We start from the raw sequence: 18,449 nt of genomic DNA, 5'->3' as shown, positions 1-18,449 counted from the left end.
TTATTGCCTTCATCTGTAAAATGAAATGGCTGCATTCCAGAAATCTGATTCTGTGAATTATTAGTACATGTGGATTAATTACCTAGATGATTTAAAAAATGAAATCTGAGAAACAGCATCACATAAAGTCAAAGTTCAAATTCCACTTTTCTTCCTAGGAAGTGTAGAGCACTTCACAGGGTCCACACTGTGGCGCTTCTTTTGCTGTATTTAATTTAGTTACTTGTTTGTTTTAGTGAAAAAGCAAGATTTCATAGTCACTTCTTTTTGGACAGGATCAAAGTTCAATTCAGGAGATCGCAAAGATTGGCTATTCATTTGCTCTCTATTTTTAACTACACTTCATTTCAGAGGATAATGTTTTCCTGTGTGTTTGAGTGTGCCTCTAGAAAGAGAAGTTAGCAATGAAAACACACTTCTCAAAAGCCCTGCTTTGCTCTAATGAGCACCTACTCTATAGGGTAGGCTCAAGTTCAAGATGTGGAACTCTGAGAATGTAAAATTTTCATCTGTTGTTAATTACTGCTGTATGTATTCAATTTCCTGAAGTCAGATGGTTTGTGTTAGGGCACTGAATTTTCATGTCCAGTAAATATTTGTATGCACATCCCCCAAATGTGTGGAGTAAACAGAATGATTTTCAACTTCCTGTAAATTAAGCTTATTTTGAATTTGAAAATGCTTAAGGAGGGGAAAAAACATCTAGGCAAAACTAGGAGGCTCAATTTGTACTCCCCTTCCTGAGGATTTACTTTAGCAAAGACAAAAATATAAAGTGCAGGGTCTGGATATGAAACGATTGAGTTTTTGCTTGGGTAAAATTTCCATTAACTTCAGTCTGCTCCTTAATTGGAATGTGAAAGGTCTTTTGAGCTAAGTCCAGCCCTGTTTTATTAGTTTGGCAGACCATTATACCTTAATGAAAAATGAACAAAATTTGCAGGTTTTGATAAAAAAAAAATTTACCCCCAAGCTCTAACTCTATCTGGAACATACGTATGTTTCTCAGATGAGAGATATTTGGGGGCTTTCACAAACCCATGTAGAATATGTGGAATTTGTAGTTCATCATCTTTTACTTATTGACCTTATCCAATTCTTCTCCAGTCTTGTTTTTTCTTTTTTAGGAAAAAGTTAAGAGAAACCTACAATTTTCAGGCAATGAGAAAATAAATGTTTAGACAGAAATTAAAAAAAAAATTGTTAAGTGTTTAGTGCAATCAGGGGCCAGTTTCAAGAGCAGGGAAATGAGCCATTTACTATGGAAACAGGAGTAAAAATAGAAAACGAAAAGGTCTTCTGGGGTTTCAAGGATCAGTGAGAGCAATGTTGTCCGCAGGGGCTCATGTCTGAACAGGGAGGAGTCTCATTTGATCCTCAGGTGCTAAATTGGCACTTCTAGCTAGAGCCCCCAGTGGCTCTGGATTTCCTGGAAGCTGTCACCCAGGTCCCTGTGAGTGTGGTGGAGGGGGACCAGGAAAGCTTGGGAGGATGTACTGATAAGGCGCTAATTAGAATGCATAGCAGTGTGAAAATGTGCTAAGTTGAGTGAGAATCTTGGTATAGAGTGCTTGAGGGAGGAGTTGATAGTTTTTGGCTAAGGTAAGGCAACTGAAGCAGGCAACTCCAACTTTTATGTGGGAGTACCATTTTATTGGAGCCTTAAAGAATGAGTACTAGCTGATAAATGTAGGTAAATGAACACAACAACAGAAAATACAATTTGCCCATCAGGCATTGTGTAAAGTTCTTTTGAATGTATTATTTTTAAACCTTACCAAAACTCCATGATGTACATACAATGAATGTCCCCATTTTAAAGGTGAGGAAACTAAGGTAGACAACATTTGACCAATACCACCCAAGGGTATCTGAATTCAGATGTGTTGATTTGAGTTTGGAACAAACACACAGATAGACATGTCCAGTGGGAAACTGGAAAATCTGGGTCTATGGCAGAGTAAGAGAATTTGGCCGACACAACACAGAAGGAGTTAAAACCATAGAACAAAATATAGGATAAAAGGGGTTGGGGGGAGGGAGACTGAGGTTAGTCTCTAAGGAATACGTGGATTTTTTTTTTTTTTTTTTGGGTGGCTTAAACAATAGAAATTTATTTTCTCATGATTTTGGAGGGTAGAAGTTCAAGATCTAAGTTGGTAGGTTTGGAGGCCTCGTATCCCTTCTCCCTGTTTCTTCATCTCCCCTCTCCACCCATCTATGTCCTAATGTCCTTTTTTTATAAGAACACCCCAGTCATATCCAGAGTAGGGCCTACTCTAACAACCACATTTTACTTCTTTAAATAACCTGTCTCCAAATACAGTCATATTCTGAGGTGCTGATTAGGGCCTCAGCATACAAATTTTAAGGGAGCACAAGTCAGACCTTAACAGGGCCAAAGTATTAATGTTTTTAACTCCCCTCCAAGTGATTCCAGCAAGCTCCCAGTTTGAGATTCAGTGCCCTATATAGAATTCTTGAACTTGCCTGTGGTAGAATCACCTGAGTAACTTAAACAAAACAAAACAAAAAACCCAACAAACCCACCGCTTAGGCATCACCGGCAGAGATTTGATTTGATCAGCATTGGAGGATATTATTAATTTACAAAGTCTTCCGATTTTAATGTGTAGCCAGATTTGAATACCAGTGCCCTAATTTATGGGTTTCCAAGTTGTATAAATTAAAGCATATATTCTTATCTTGCCACCAGTTTTTTCTTTAAAAATTTAAGAAATACAGCATCTTTTAAATGAAAGATGTATATCTAATGATGTAATATTCAGGTTTACAAAATAAGCTAAATACTTCTAAGGTAGTATGGTTTCAAATGTCATACATAGGTTTTGTGATATAATTTTGTATGTTGCTTATAGTTTTCTTTTTTTCTGTTTAATGAATGTAATTCAAAGGAACTTGGGCACATCACCCAGAAAGCAAATGGAGTGAAGAAAATGACGCTTCAATGATGAAGTTGCCTAAAATGTCAGAACTTTTAGTGTGGAAATTTCTTTCTTTTTTTTTTTTTTAATATTAAATAAATGCAGTTTAAAACTCTAGTCTCCTTTGCTGAGAATATTTCAGATTGTATATAAAAACCGTACATTGTACCCCTTGATTGCACTAATGTACACAGCTATGATTTAACAATAAAAATAAATAAAAAAATTCTTTTAGAAATGGAAAATCAAAAAAAAAAAAACAAAAACTCTAGGCTCTTGACCAGGTAAGGTGTCTTGTGCCTGTTATTCTAGCACTTTTGGGGGCCAAGGCAGGAGGATCACTTGAGACCAGGTATGGAAAACTAGCCTGGGAAGCATAGTCAGATACTATCTCTTAAAAAAAAAAAAAATCAGGTATGATAGTATGCACTTGTAGCGCCAGCTACTTGAAGGCTGAGGCAGGAGGATTACTTGAGCCCAAGAGTTTGAGGTTGCAGTGAGCTATGCTGATGCCACTGCACTCCAGCCTGGACAACAGAGCAAGACCCTGTCTCTAACACAAATACAGAAAACAAAGCCTCTGGGCTCTTGCATGCACCTCAGAACAGGGCTGGGTACCTGATGGGTACTTATGAAATAGGTGAAAACCAACAACAACTTCAGACTTTCTGGTCAGGTTTAGTGGCAGCAGTCTGGTCTCAGGAGTGGGACTAGTGGGATTCTTTTTTTTTTTTTTATTGAATCATAGTTGTGTACATTGATATGATCATGGGGCATCATTCACTAGCTTCACAGACCGTTTACCAAGTTTCACATATACCCTTGTAAGATGCACCGCTGGTGTAATCCCACCAATCCCTTTCCCTCTACCCACATCCCCCCTCCCTCCCCTCCCTTTCCCCTTCCCCCTATTCTTAGGTTGTAACTGGGTTATAACTTTCATGTGAAAACCCTAAATTAGTCTCATAGTAGGGCTGAGTACATTGGGTACTTTCTCTTCCATTCTTGAGATACTTTACTAAGAAGAATATGTTCCAGCTCCATCCATGTAAACATGAAAGAGGTAGAGTCTCCATCTTTCTTTAAGGCTGCATAATATTCCATGGTGTACATATACCACAATTTATTAATCCATTCGTGGATCGATGGGCACCTGGGCTTCTTCCATGACTTAGCAATTATGAATTGGGCTGCAATAAACATTCTGGTACAAATATCTTTGTTATGATGTGATTTTTGGTCTTCTGGGTATATGCCCAGTAGAGGAATTACAGGATTGAATGGCAGATCTATTTTTAGATCTCTAAGTGTTCTCCATATCTCTTTCCAAAAGGAATGTATTAATTTGCATTCCTACCAGCAGTGCAAAAGTGTTGCCTTTCTCCATATCCGCGCCAACATCTCTGGTCTTGGGATTTTGTGATATAGGCTAGTCTCACTGGAGTTAGATGGTGTCTCAAAGTAGTTTTGATTTGCATTTCTCTGATGATTAAAGATGATGAGCATTTTTTCATATGTCTGAAGTCCGCACGCCTGTCTTCTTCAGAGAAGTTTCTCTTCAAATCCCTTGCCCAGCCTGTGATAGGATCCCTTGTTCTATTCTTGCTAATGCGTTTGAGTTCTCTGTGGATTCTGGTTATTAAACCTTTGTCGGAGACATAACCTGCAAATATCTTCTCCCATTCTGAGGGCTGTTTGCTTGCTTTACTTACTGTGTTCTTGGCTGTGCAGAAGCTTTTTAGTATGATCAAGTCCCAGTAGTGTATTTTTGAAGCTGCTTCAATTGCCCGGGGGGTCCTCCTCATAAAATACTCGCCCATCCCGATTTCTTCAAGGGTTTTCCCTGCACTCTCCTCTAGTATTTTTATAGTTTCATGTCTTAAGTTTAAATCTTTGATCCAGTGAGAGTCTATCTTAGTTAATGGTGAAAGGTGTGGGTCCACTTTCAGTCTTTTACAGGTTGCCAGCCAGTTCACCCAACACCATTTGTTAAATAGGGAATCTTTTCCCCACTGAATGTTTTAAATTGGCTTGTCAAAGATTAAATAACGGTAAGTAGCTGGATTCATCTCTCTTTTTTTTTTTCTTGTAGAGACAGAGTCTCACTTTACCACCCTCGATAGAGTGCCATGGCGTCACACGGCTCACAGCAACCTCCAGCTCTTGGGCTTACATGATTCTCTTGCCTCAGCCTCCTGCGTAGCTGGGACTGCAGGTGCCCGCCACAACGCCCGGCTATTTTTTTGCTGCAGTTTGGCCAGGGCTGGGTTTGAACCCACCACCCTCCGTATATGGGGCCGGCGCCCTACTCACTGAGCCACAGGCGCTGCCCAATTTTATGTTAAAATTAACATAAAATTGGATAGTTTGGATATATTTGGATAGTTAATATATCCAAATGATAGTTTGGATATATTGAAACAAATACAAATATTGAAATTAATTTCTTTTCTTTCTTTTTTCTTTTGGCCGGTGCTGGGTTTGTCAAAGATTAAATAACGGTAAGTAGCTGGATTCATCTCTTTTTTTTTCTTGTAGAGACAGAGTCTCACTTTACCACCCTCGATAGAGTGCCATGGTGGGTTCAATCTTTGAACCCGCCACCTCTGGCATATGGGACCGGCGCCCTACTCCTTGAGCCACAGGTGCCGCCGGATTCATCTCTTGATTCTCTATTCTATTCCAGACATCTACCTCTCTGTTTTTGTGCCAATACCATGCTGTTTTGATCACTATTGATTTGTAGTATAGTCTGAGGTCTGGTAGCGTAATTCCTCCTGCTTTGTTTTTATTTCTGAGTAATGTCTTGGCTATTCGAGTTTTTTTCTGATTCCATATAAAACAAAGTATTGTTTTTTCCAGATCTTTAAAGTATGACAGTGGAGCTTTAATAGGGATTGCATTTAAATTATATATTGCTTTGGGTAGTATAGACATTTTAACAATGTTGATTCTTCCCAGCCATGAGCATGGTATGTTTTTCCATTTGTTAATATTTTCAGCTATTTCTTTTCTTAGAGTTTCATAGTTCTCTTTATAGAGATCTTTCACGTCGTTTGTTAGATAAATTCCCAAATATTTCATCTTCTTTGGCACTACTGTGAATGGGATAGAGTCCTTAACTGTTTTTTCAACTTGACTGTTGTTGGTATATATAAAGGCTACCGATTTATGAATGTTGATTTTGTAACCTGAGATGCTGCTGTATTCCTTGATCACTTCTAAGAGTTTTGTAGTAGAGTCCCTAGTGTTTTCCAGATATACTATCATATCATCCGCGAAGAGTGAAAGTTTGATCTCTTCTGATCCTATATGGATACCCTTGATCACCTTTTCTTCCCTAATAGCAGTGGCTAAAACGTCCATTACAATGTTAAAAAGCAATGGAGACAATGGGCATCCTTGTCTGGTTCCTGATCTGAGTGGAAATGATTCCAATTTAACTCCATTCAATATGATATTGGCTGTGGGTTTGCTGTAGATGGTCTCTGTCAGTTTAAGAAATGTCCCTTCTATACGGATTTTCTTAAGTGTTCTCATCATGAAGGGATGCTGGATATTATCAAAAGCTTTTTCTGCATCGATTGAGAGAATCATATGGTCTTTGTTTTTTAATTTGTTTATGTGCTGGATTACATTTATAGATTTACATATATTGAACCAGCCTTGAGATCCTGGGATAAAACCGACTTGGTCATGATGTATAATTTGTTTGATGTGTTGCTGGATTCTCTTTGTTAGGATCTTGTTGAATATTTTTGCATCTAGATTCATTAGTGATATTGGTCTATAATTTTCTTTTCTTGTTGGGTCTTTCCCTGGTTTGGGGATCAGGGTGATGTTTGCTTCATAGAACGTGTTGGGTAGTCTTCCTTCTTTTTCTACCTTTTGGAACAGGTTAAGTAATATAGGTACTAATTCGTCTTTAAAGGTTTGGTAGAATTCAGACGTGAAACCATCTGGTCCTGGGCTTTTCTTTTTAGGGAGGTTTTATATGGTTGATTCTATTTCCGAACTTGATATGGGCCTGTTCAACATTTCCACTTATTCTGGCTAAGTCTTGGAAGGTGACGTGCTTCCAAGTATCGGTCAATTTCCTTCAGATTTTCATATTTCTGAGAATACAGTTTTTTGTAATATTCATTAAGGATTTTTTGGATTTCTAATGAGTCTGTTGTTATTTTGTCTTTGTTGTTTCTGATTGATGAGATTAGAAATTTTACTCTTTTTTTCCTGATTAGGTAGGCCAAAGGTTTATCTATTTTATTGACCTTTTCAAAAAACCAGCTTTTTGATTTATTGATCTGTTGTATTATTCTTTTGTTTTCAATTTCATTTAATTCTGCTCTAATTTTGGTTCTTTCTTTTCTTCTACTGGGTTTGGGGTTGGAATGTTCTTCCTTTTCCAGTTGCTTGAGATGTCCCATTAAGTTGTTAACTTCCTCTCTTTCCGTTCTCTTGAGGAAGGCTTGCAGTGCTATAAATTTCCCTCTTAGAACTGCCTTTGTGGTGTCCCAGAGGTTCTGATAGTCCGTGTCTTCATTGTTGTTTTGTTCCAAAAAGTTGGCAATTTCTTTCTTAATCTCATCTCTGAGCCAGTTATCATTCAGCATAAGGTTATTTAACTTCCATGTTTTTGTATGAGTATGCAGATTCCTGTTGTTACTCAGCTCAAGTTTTATTCCATGGTGGTCCGAGAAGATGCATGGAATAATTTCTATTCCTTTAAATTTACTGAGGTTAGACTTGTGACCTAAGATGTGATTGATTTTGGAGTAAGTTCCATGGGCTGATGAGAAGTATGTGTATTCAGTTTTGTTGGGATGAAATGTTCTGTATATGTCTGCTAAATCCAAATGTTGGATGGTTAGGTTTAAATCTAAGATTTCTTTGCTCAGCTTCTTGTTGGAGGATCGATCCAACACTGCCAAAGGAGTGTTGAAATCTCCGACGATTATGGAGCTGGAGGAAATCAAGTTGCTCATGTCTGTTAGAGTTTCTCTTATAAATTGAGGTGCATTCTGGTTGGGTGCATAGATGTTAATAATTGAGATCTCATCATAGTGAGTATTACCCTTAACAAATATGAAGTTACTGTTCTTGTCCTTCCTTACTTTTGTTGTTTTAAAGCCTATTGTATCTGCAAATAAAATTGCAACACCTGCTTTTTTCTGATTACCATTTGCCTGAAATATGGACGACCATCCTTTCACCCTGAGTCTGTATTTGTCTTTTAGGTTAAGATGTGACTCTTGTATGCAACAGATATCTGGCCTGAGTTTTTGTATCCAGTCAGCTAACCTATGCCTCTTTAGAGAACAGTTTAAGCAGTTCACATTAATGGAGAATATTGATAAGTCTGATGAAGTTTTGGGTATCGAGTTTTTCAAAGGTCCAGTGGCCATTTTTAATCCTTTCGCCAGTGTGGAAATTGGAGTTTGATCCGAAGTTTCTGAGTGAGTTTACTTTTGTTGTATAGGTTTGCGTTGGTCATTATGGAGGATAGGTCTGAGAATATCCTGAAGAGCTGGTTTGGCTATGGCAAATTTCTTCAACATATGAATGTCATTAAAGTATTTAATTTCTCCATCATAAATGAAACCCAGTTTAGCTGGATACAAGATCCGGAGTTGAAAGTTATTTTGCTTTAGGAGATTAAAAGTTGGTGACCACCCTCTTCTGGCTTGAAAAGTTTCAGCAGAGAGATCTGCAGTCATTCTAATATCCTTGCCTTTGAAGGTAATGGTTTTCTTTCTCCTGGCAGCTTTGAGGATTTTCTCCTTCATATTAACTTTAGTGAAGTTAATTATGATATGCCTTGGGGATGTCTTATTGGGGTTGAGTCGTGCTGGGTTCTGAAGCTGTCCGCTATCTGAATTTCAGAATCTCTAGGCATGTCTGGAAAATTCTCTTTCATAATTTCATGCAGAAGGGCTTCTGTGCCCAGCGAGGCCACTTCATCTGATTCTGGAACTCCTATGATTTGGATATTCGCTTTCATCGAATTATCCCAGAGCTCTCTGAGTGAGTGATCCATTTTTGCTCTCCATTTCTCTTCTTCTTTGAGAGTTTGGGAGCGTTCAAAGGCTTTATCTTTGATGTCAGAAATCCTTTCTTCTGCTTGCTCCATTCTGTTACTGAGGGATTCTACTGTATTTTTCATATCTTTGAGGGCTGCAAATTCTTGCTTCAGTGTGTCTAAGTCTTTGGTGGTTTTGTCTTTAAATTCGTTAAATTCTTGAGACAACTTTTGAATTTCTCCTCGAATTCCTAACTCCACTTTGATGAATACGCAGATTTTTAAAGGAGTAGCTAGAAGAATAGAGGTAGAGGGAGAAGACATGAAAGGTGTGATCAGATGCTGAGAGGGGGAAACAGGAAAGGCTGTCTCCAGATTCCTTGTAGGCAGTGCCAGTGTTTTCATAATTTGGCTCCTTGGTTGGCTTCAGTTTGTGCCTTCTGTCTAAGGGGAGCTCTATAGGTGCGTGTAGAATTGAGTTGCATATTTCTGCTCTGGGGAACCAAGGAGGCAGTGGGCTCTGGAAAGGGTTATCTGTGTCCTTTAGCAGCTGGCCCAGGAGTGGCACAGCGAAGAGCAAACCCTCATGACCAATTCCACCTTAGTGTTGTTCTTTTGAATGTTTCCTTTTGGAGGACATAGCAATAGGGAGGATCAAGCCCAAGAGAACAAGCGAACGTGATGTGGTTGGGAAATACACACGTGCAATTACGGTGCTAGATTTTAAGAAAAGAAGAATCCTGGGGGATGAGAAGGCAGGCAGAGAGAGCGGAGTGATGGAATTAGAGTGAGCTATTGACTGAGAAAGCCGGGGACCATTATGTTTCTTCAGGTATAAAATGCAGATGATATTGTCATTTTGTGAAGTCCACTTGAGAACTGTACTGCATGTTTAATAACCCAAGTGTGTATTTACGGAAACACTTGGCAGTGATAGTCACTAAATGGCCTTCCTGCCACTGGAAATCATCACAGACATATCTGGATAAGAGAGCATGCAACAATATGGTAAACAGCTTTTCCATGTGATTTTTCTAAATCTAATGACCAGTTAGGGAAGACTGATAGGATCCACCAGGCCCATCCAAGCTCACAGAGAGCTGAGTTAATTGGTAGAATGAAATGTTACTTAACCACAAGGCTGAGGATAAGGGCTAAAGTGTCAGATTTTGGAACATAATGATATTGCATAATGAGAGAAAATGGCTTCATTTTCTGCTGTTTGCACTAAAGGGTTTGATATCTGTGCGGTTTACACCTGAGAGTGGCAGACGCCAGCAGACTCTGCATCGGTGTTCAAAGTCCAGAGATGAGGTTGACTAGAAGCAACTTTGTTTAGTTCTAGGGTAGTCTGATAAAATACAAGATGTCCCATTAAATTTGAAATTCAGGAAAACAACAAAAATGTTTAGCCCAGGTAAGTCTTGTGCCACATTTAGGACACAACTTCCTGGGACTGTCCAGAGAGTATCCAGCCACACACTATGAAAACTAGTATTCACATTGGTTACATACTTTGTGGATAGCCCTTGCATACTAAAGAATTATTTGTTTGTCTAAAATTCAAATATAACTGGGTGTCCTGTGCTTTTGTTTGCTGAATCTGACAACCACACTTAGGACTGAGATTCTTTCCTGAGAAGTGACTTTTCTGTTTTCTTAGTGCAAAGCAGGATCTGGTCAAGAGGGTCAGGAAAACTTAACTTTAAATGTTTGGGTCGGTTCTGGAGAACTTCTGTGTGTACCAGGCTGTGAAGGTGAGAAATTGACTAAGAACTGACAGGTTTGAAGGTGCTTAAGATGCTCCTGGCTTTGATTTTACAAAAACGTTTTTATTGAGGTAAAATATATGTTAACATTTACCATTTTATCCATTTTTAAATGTACAATTCAGTAGTGTTAATTGTGTTCACATTGCTGTGCCACCAGCACCACTATCTGCCTCCAGAACTTTCTCACCTTCTCAAGCTAAAGGTCTCTACTGATTAAACAACAACTCTCCATTCCTCCTTACTCCAGCCTCTGGCAACCACCGTTCTACTTTCTGTCTCTGTGAATTGGTTGACAATTCTGGGTACCTCCTATTAGTGGAAGCATACAATATTTGTCCTTTTGCATGTGGCTTAATTCCCTTAGAGGAATGTCTTCAAGGTTTACCAGGGTGTATGATGGATCAGAATTTCATTCCTTGCTGAGGCTGAGTAGTATTCCAGTGTCTGCATATCACACATTTTGTTCTGTTCATCTTTCAATGATCATTTGGGTTGTTCCCATGTTTTAGCTATTGTGAATGATGCTGCCATAAGCGTGGGTACACAAATATCTGGTTGAGCCTCTGCCCTAATTTAAGTTTTTTGACTAAACACCTAGAAGGGAAATTGTTGGATGACATGATGATTTCATATTTAATGTTTTTGAGAAACCATAATACCGTCTTCTCACAGGGGCTGTCCCATTTTACCTTCCCACCAAAAAGGCACAAGGATTGGAGTAGGTCCACATCCTCCCCAACACTTACTGTCTGCTGTCTTCTTGGTAATAGTCATTTAATGGGTGTGCGCAGACTTTAATTCATAAGGATGTGTTGTTGCTTCTGCTCCTAGTTTTATTTATTTAATTAAGTCATTTGTACATAGATCATGAATACATTTATGCCATTATGGGATACAATGTGTTAATTATTTGTACAAATTGGAGTGCTTACATCCTATTAAGCAACATTTTACATGGATGGAGCTGGAAAATATTCTTAGTAAAGTATCTCAGGAATGGAAAAAAAAAATCCAATGTACTCAGTACTTCTGTGAAACCAATTTATATTCTGCTCTTAGTTTAAACAAGAGTAGTTCATTCTTTTTCACTCTGGAATCACAGTGGCCATCGGTACTGGCATAAAATGATGTATTTACTGTACAAGCTACGTCTACAAAGTTAGAAATGGATTTCTTAGGGGGGATTTTAAACCAGTTCTGAAGATACTATCAAAAAGAAGAGTTCCAGAAAAGTCTTCAACAATGATAGCAGTATTGGCCTAAGCATCCCCACCCCCTGCTTTCACTTTATAGGAGATAGGTAGTTTTTCTTTATGCAAATTCTGGATTATTTGCAGAAACACACATTTACACTCAAACTCATGCATAATGATTTTGTAGTCACATCCCATAAACTGTACCAAGGAATCCTGAATAGAATTCTGAGACTCTGGACCTAGTGTCTTTTCCTGGATGCTAGTTCCCAGGATAATCTGAATTTTTAGCAATCATACCTAGAATCAAAACAAGAGTGAGCTAAATTCAAGTTTGGGACAGAATTTGATTACTTCCAAATCTAATTATAAACCACCTTTGAGAAAATAGAGGGTGACTGTTCCTATGGCAACAGAAGCCTTCAGCAGCTGGCACTTTTAGCCAACTCTACACTGATCCGACTTGCTGGTGAAGGGAATTAAGAACTGCGGCCAAATGTAGCCTCTCTGGCAGGGGGTTTTTACTTCACAACTCCTTCTCTTTTTCTATCATTCTGACACTATCTTGCCCGTCTTCCAGTTCCCAGGCCCACTCCCTAACATCCTGGAGTGTGCATATGTGTTTCTGTATCTGTTCTGATTCTGTCTTACTCATCTCCATGTAAATCCATTATTATAGATTCTTACTCTTCACAGTTGCCAATGAATCATTCAAGGTGTACTTTTAGCCCAGAATTGAATCATGCCACAGGAATCAAAAAAGGCTCTATTATTATAAGTCCCTTTAGTGGAGCATTTTGGATTGCTTGTTAAGCTGAAGTCACATTTTCTTAGCTGCTATTTCTTTTCTTTTGTTACAAAAATATTTATCATGGAGTGAACACTTCTAATTTGGATTGGTCCTAATAATGGAGCTTCTTACTGTAGTTTCTTTACTTGTCAATGAACTTGCTTAGCAGCCTGCTTGCAGTTTCTGTAGTTACAAATACCATGTTGATTTTAGTACCTTCAGTCTGACCAAATGCATTTGATCTCACTACTACATATGTTTTATGATTTGTTTTACACTTCTAATGTCACAAGCAGACAATGATATGAGCTACTGAATATTCCACATGCATGGACACAGTTTCTTTTTCTTTTTTTTTTTTTGAGATAGAGTCTCATTATGTTGCCCTTGCTAGACAGCCATGGTGTCGCAGCTCATAGCAACCTCAAACTCTTTGGCTTAAGCAATTCTCTTGCCTCAGCCTCCCAAGTAGCTGGGACTACAGGCACCCACCAGGACGCCCAGCTATTTGTTTTGTTGCAGTTGTCATTGTTGTTTAGCTGGCCCAGGCTGGGTTTGAATCCGCCAGCCTCCGTGTACATAGCCGGAGCCCTAACTACTGTGCTACAGGCGCTGAGCCACAGTTTTGTTGTGGAATCAAACAGACTTAAGAATAGAATTGATCTGGAATTTTAGTGATGATCTTCATAGGCATACAGTAAATATCCACACATGATTGGCAGTAGCTTTACTCTTATCCCAAAATGTGAATTCTCTAGCATCTATAGTTAATCATGGGTTTTTCTTGAGACTATGTTCACGTCAAAGTTGAAATTCAAATGAAATGCATGTGAAATCTTTCTCTGCCTTTCCCTCTACTATCAACAGCAGAAATGTACTCGGGAAGCACTTATGCCTGGTAAAGGATAATGATTTTGAATTGAACACTTCAGGCATCAGGTTTTTCCTGACCATAGAGGCAGGAGAGGGTGAATCCATGATATCAAGTCAGTTGAGGGACGGGAGCTCTCCATGTCTCTCTTCCCCTCCACTCTAAGCCTCACACCTTTGACTCAAAGACAAGACTAAAGTTTTAAAATACGCTGGACTAAATTTTAAAGAATTGAAATAAATCTGTCTTCATGATTGTATGTGACAGAAAAGTTTTATGTGAGTCTGGGGTATTATTTACGGAACTTCTCATCTAATAAGAGATGGGGGATTGACAGAGGATTATTGGTCATAGTTACTAGAAACAGAATTGTATCATGCTCAGACCCAGAGAGTGGAGACTCTTCGCTAACCTTCTCCCATCTCTTTTTTCTGGGTCTTTCACCTGAAAAATCTCTTATTGGCACATCTAGTTAATTTCTATTCTTTGTCAACCAACCCCGAAGAACTAGGCACCCTGCGTGAGGGAGTCCAGGCCCAAGAAACTTTGGGATTAATCACTCTTGATAATAGACCCCTATTCTGAAAAACAAATGTTGATATATTAAACTTGTCCAGTAAATGAGCCCTGCATTGGGAACACAGTTTCCCTGAGCTGTGCTTCAGCAGAACTTAAATATGTTACTAGGAAAAAGCACAGATGGTTCCGATCAACGGAAGTAGTGACAAGGATACTGATTGTCTTCCGGACCAAGGCAGGGTTGCTTTAACACACTCAGCTTTCCATCCGCCTTAAGTTAAAGATGGTTTATTTTGGCTTTGCAGGTCCTGATAGGAATCTAAACAATAAGGTTTCTCAAGGTGGGTGATTTTAAGAGACAAGGTCCTTCAGTACTATGTCCTTGATGCTGATAGGATTTAAAGAACAAGATGTTACGTCCTCGGTGCTTGTTATCAGAACCCCTTTTATAGTTTTGTAGCACATCAATTATATGGAAGGAGGCTGATATGGCGGGGCAGTGGGTCAGCCTGGTCGGGGTGGTGGCAGGGAGCAGAGGGAAGCATGTCGACAGCAGATCCTGGACCATGGTCACCAAAACAGCTTTGTGCAAGAGAACAGAGGAGAGAACACTGAGCTGCCTGCGGGCAGGGACAGGTGCCTGGCCTCACTGCATCCCCACGCCTTTCAAGGGAAGTGGCACAGTGCAAGTGCTCTGTAAATGCTTAGCAGAACAAGCCTGTTCAGTTGGAATGAATGCTGGGGGAAGATGAGGAAAACACCTGGTCATGGAGGAAATTTAAGATGGTTAGAGGTCAGGGTTTTCCCTGCAGTTGCTGAGACAGGCACTCCATCGCCATGTGCGCTAACAGGGTCACACCAGGTGGTGACTGACAGGGTGAACTTGGCTCTCACAGGGAAGCTGGGGGAGGGGTGAGGAGTGGAGAGGAGAAAGCACAAGGACACTTGGTTCCTGAAGGGGGTCGATGGAAATGAGTGAAAACAAATCCCTCTCTTTTTTAAACTATCATTTGCTTACCCTCTTCAGGAACCAAGTCGGACACTTCACACACTATCTCCAGTCCTCCCAGCAGCCTCTGAAGTAATTCATGGTAGCTAAATCCATATTCCTGACCAGCCAGGGGCGTGTGGCTCACAGCAGTCAGTGACTCACCTGGGCTCACACACAGAGTGGGGCAGGCCGAGGGCACAGCCTGCTCTGCCTGGCCCTAAAGCCTCTTTCCCTCCATCTACAGGGCAGCTGTTCAGTCCTGGCCTCTCAGGCCCGGTATCTCTCCAGGTTCATCCCTTAGAGTAGACCTGTTGCTGGTCATGCTCCCTGAGACCCTGACCCCACTTGCCACTGGAGGCAGGAAGCCCCGGGTGAGGTGGGATCCAGAGCACCCTTTAGTCAGGGTCCCTGGAGGGTAACACTGGGCAAAGAGGAGGAATTTGCCCTCCCAGAGCTTGGTGATGCTGTTTTCCAGGAAGCTCTTTCCGTGCCACTCTTTCCACGGGGTGGAGGACATGGAATGGAGGAGAATCTGAAGAACCACAGTCTTCTTCTCCTGCCTCACAAAAAAATGAATGAAACTTGAAAGCCACATTGTGAAGTTGACCTGAATGAGAATTGTACTAAGGAAATTCTGAAAAACAAGAATACAGTAGTCCAGGAGGGATGTGGGGACTGTTTTGGCTTACCTCTTTATGCAGGTGTTAAAAAAAGCCATAAAGGTAGAGAATGAAGCAGTATTGGCACATTTTAGATAGCAATTTAATAATATTAAATAGGAAATTATTTTTAAAGAAGTATTCTAAGGTTCGGTGCCTGTAGAAGCTGGCGGGTTTGAACCCAGCCTAGACCAGCTAAACAATGACAACTGCAACAAAAAAATAGCTGGGTGTTGTGCTGGGCGCCTGCAGTCCCAGCTACTTGGGAAGCTGAGGTAAGAGAATTGCTTAAGCCCAAGAGTTTGAGGTTGCTGTGAGCTGTGATGCCATAGCACTCTACCAAGGGCGACATAGTGAGAATCTGTCTCAAAAAAAAAAAAAAAATTCTAAGAAACACTCAAAAAATGTGCATAAAGATACATGTACTAGGATATTCATTGCAACATTGTTTGTAGTAGTTTAAAAGTAAAGCTGTTCCAAACGTCCTTCAATACAGTAGTTCTTAAATTAATTAGAATACAGTCATACCACGAAAACCATGGGACCCAGATTTGCTGAAATGAAAAGACCTAAAATATACTGCGAGTAAAGGAATGAGAAAGCAGGTCACAGAACAATATCGTGTGCTTAGGTTGTAAACACATTGGGAAATACTTGGAAGGATACACACAAGCTGTTTTTAGTGATTAACTTTGCAATTAGAGGAAGAGTCGTTTGAGGGTCTTTCACTTTTTTGATATACCTTTGCGTGGTTTTACTCTTTTTATAAAGAGTACATTAATATGTTAACTTTGTATTGAACAAAATGGTAAATTTGGGAAAAACAGAATCTGATTGTTTGGGAAATAAGGAGAGCAGATGAGTTACTATTTCAGGTTTCATCCTACACGTGAATTGACGCAACATTGGACAAACTAGATCTACCCTGTTTCCCGAAAATAAGACATCCTCCGAAAATAAGACCTACTTACAGGCAAGATAAGACATCCCTTGAAAATAAGACCTAGCGCATCTTTGGGAGCAAAACTTAATATAAGACACTGTCTTATTTTCGGGGAAACAGGCTAAGTCATTGCTATCATTGGTATCGGCCTCCCAAGTGAAGACAGAACATCCATGGGGCTTAGTCTAAGTAGAATTTTTGTGGCCAAGGAGACCGTGATTCCCTGAAGTGTTCTGGGAGCTGTTAAGAAATACTACCTTTATTATAGGCAAATTACATATGATCTTAGTGGCTGTTATCAAAGAACTGTTAGTACACTGAAGGAAGAAAATAAAAAAGGAATAGGCTGAAACTGCATGAGGTTCCAGCAAAAGAGAGGAAGGCGGTGTCCCTGGAAACATGTCAAGAGGTGGTTAAGAGGAGAGCCACCTGTCAGAGCTGCCACAGGTCAGCCTCTTATCAAACAGGAACAAGGGCTGACTTTTACAAAAAATTAAAGTATGATCCAATAGGCTAGTAAAGATTGTGAGCATTAGAAGTATGAAGCCTAAAAAGGAATGTTTCCCCTTCATCCCTGCTTTGAAGTCCACACCCCTTCCCATTAATCCCGACTGTTAGAGTTTGGTGTAAATGCTTCTGCACAGTATTCTGAGCATTTAGGCTCACAGACATGCACACACACACACACACAATGACACAGGTGCACAATTAAACAAGTATCCCAACAGGATTTTACTATCCGAGCATCCTCCCGAGCCTCGGCAGAGTGGGCTCGCCTGATTTTGGAGACCTTCTCTGTGCTTCTTTAGGGAATGCTCTACGGCTATTCTGGAGAGAGGGACTTATCATGAGTGTTCTGATATTTTCACTCAAACACCCAGGAGAGTGATGCAGCGAGGTTGGAAATGTCACTGAAGGGGCAGATGTTGGTTTGCATTTAGTAGAAATGGGATGCTGGATTTGGGGATTTGGGGATTTGGGTAATTTATGGTGTTGTGAGTTTAAGAATTTGGGCTCCAAAAATATGCATTTGAATAGGAGTTTTCATACTAACCATATAAACTTGGAAAAAATACTTAAATGTTTAAAATTGCAGTCACCTCATTTGTAAAATGAGAGTACAATGGTGGCTGCCTTATAAGGCGGTTCTGAGAAGTGGACAAGCAGTGCCTGTAAAAGGCTGATCCTATTGCAAGGCACACAGTGACTGCTCATGGTCTGCTGAACGGATATTCTGGACCTTTATTTTATTCCTGTTTCAGGTCACTTCTGAATACTTCAGGTCTTCTTGTATTACCTGTGAGTTTTGCTCTTCCAAAGGCTTGACTTGCTTTCCTTTATTTTTGATTCAAGATTTATGCACATTTCCTCCTTTTTGTCTATCATCTCCACTTCAACATGCCAAGCCTCCTACACAGTGTCTTGGAAAAGAACCAAGAACAAACCTCATGCCTCACACACAGCTTCTCGGGCTTTCCTTAAGTTGAATTACGCCTGATCATTTCTTGCCTTTTTTTTTTTCCCTTTCACAACTTCGTCTCTTCATTGATTTACTGGCATAACTTTCCAAGTTGACATTTGGGTTGTAATGTTGAGGACTGAAGAATTTCCTGGCTTTTGGACTTGCAAAGATTTGGCTGCTCTTGTGCTTGTTATCACTAGCTGACTCGTGACTGCATCAGCCCACGTACAGTTGCCACATATGAATTTGATATCAAATCAGATTATATCTCCGTTGTATCTCTAA

The sequence above is a fragment of the Nycticebus coucang genome, chromosome 1 (genome assembly GCF_027406575.1).
Source record: "Nycticebus coucang isolate mNycCou1 chromosome 1, mNycCou1.pri, whole genome shotgun sequence".
NCBI lineage: Eukaryota > Metazoa > Chordata > Mammalia > Primates > Lorisidae > Nycticebus > Nycticebus coucang.
The sequence above is the reverse complement of the archived record's forward strand: the minus strand, read 5'-3'. Positions refer to the sequence as shown.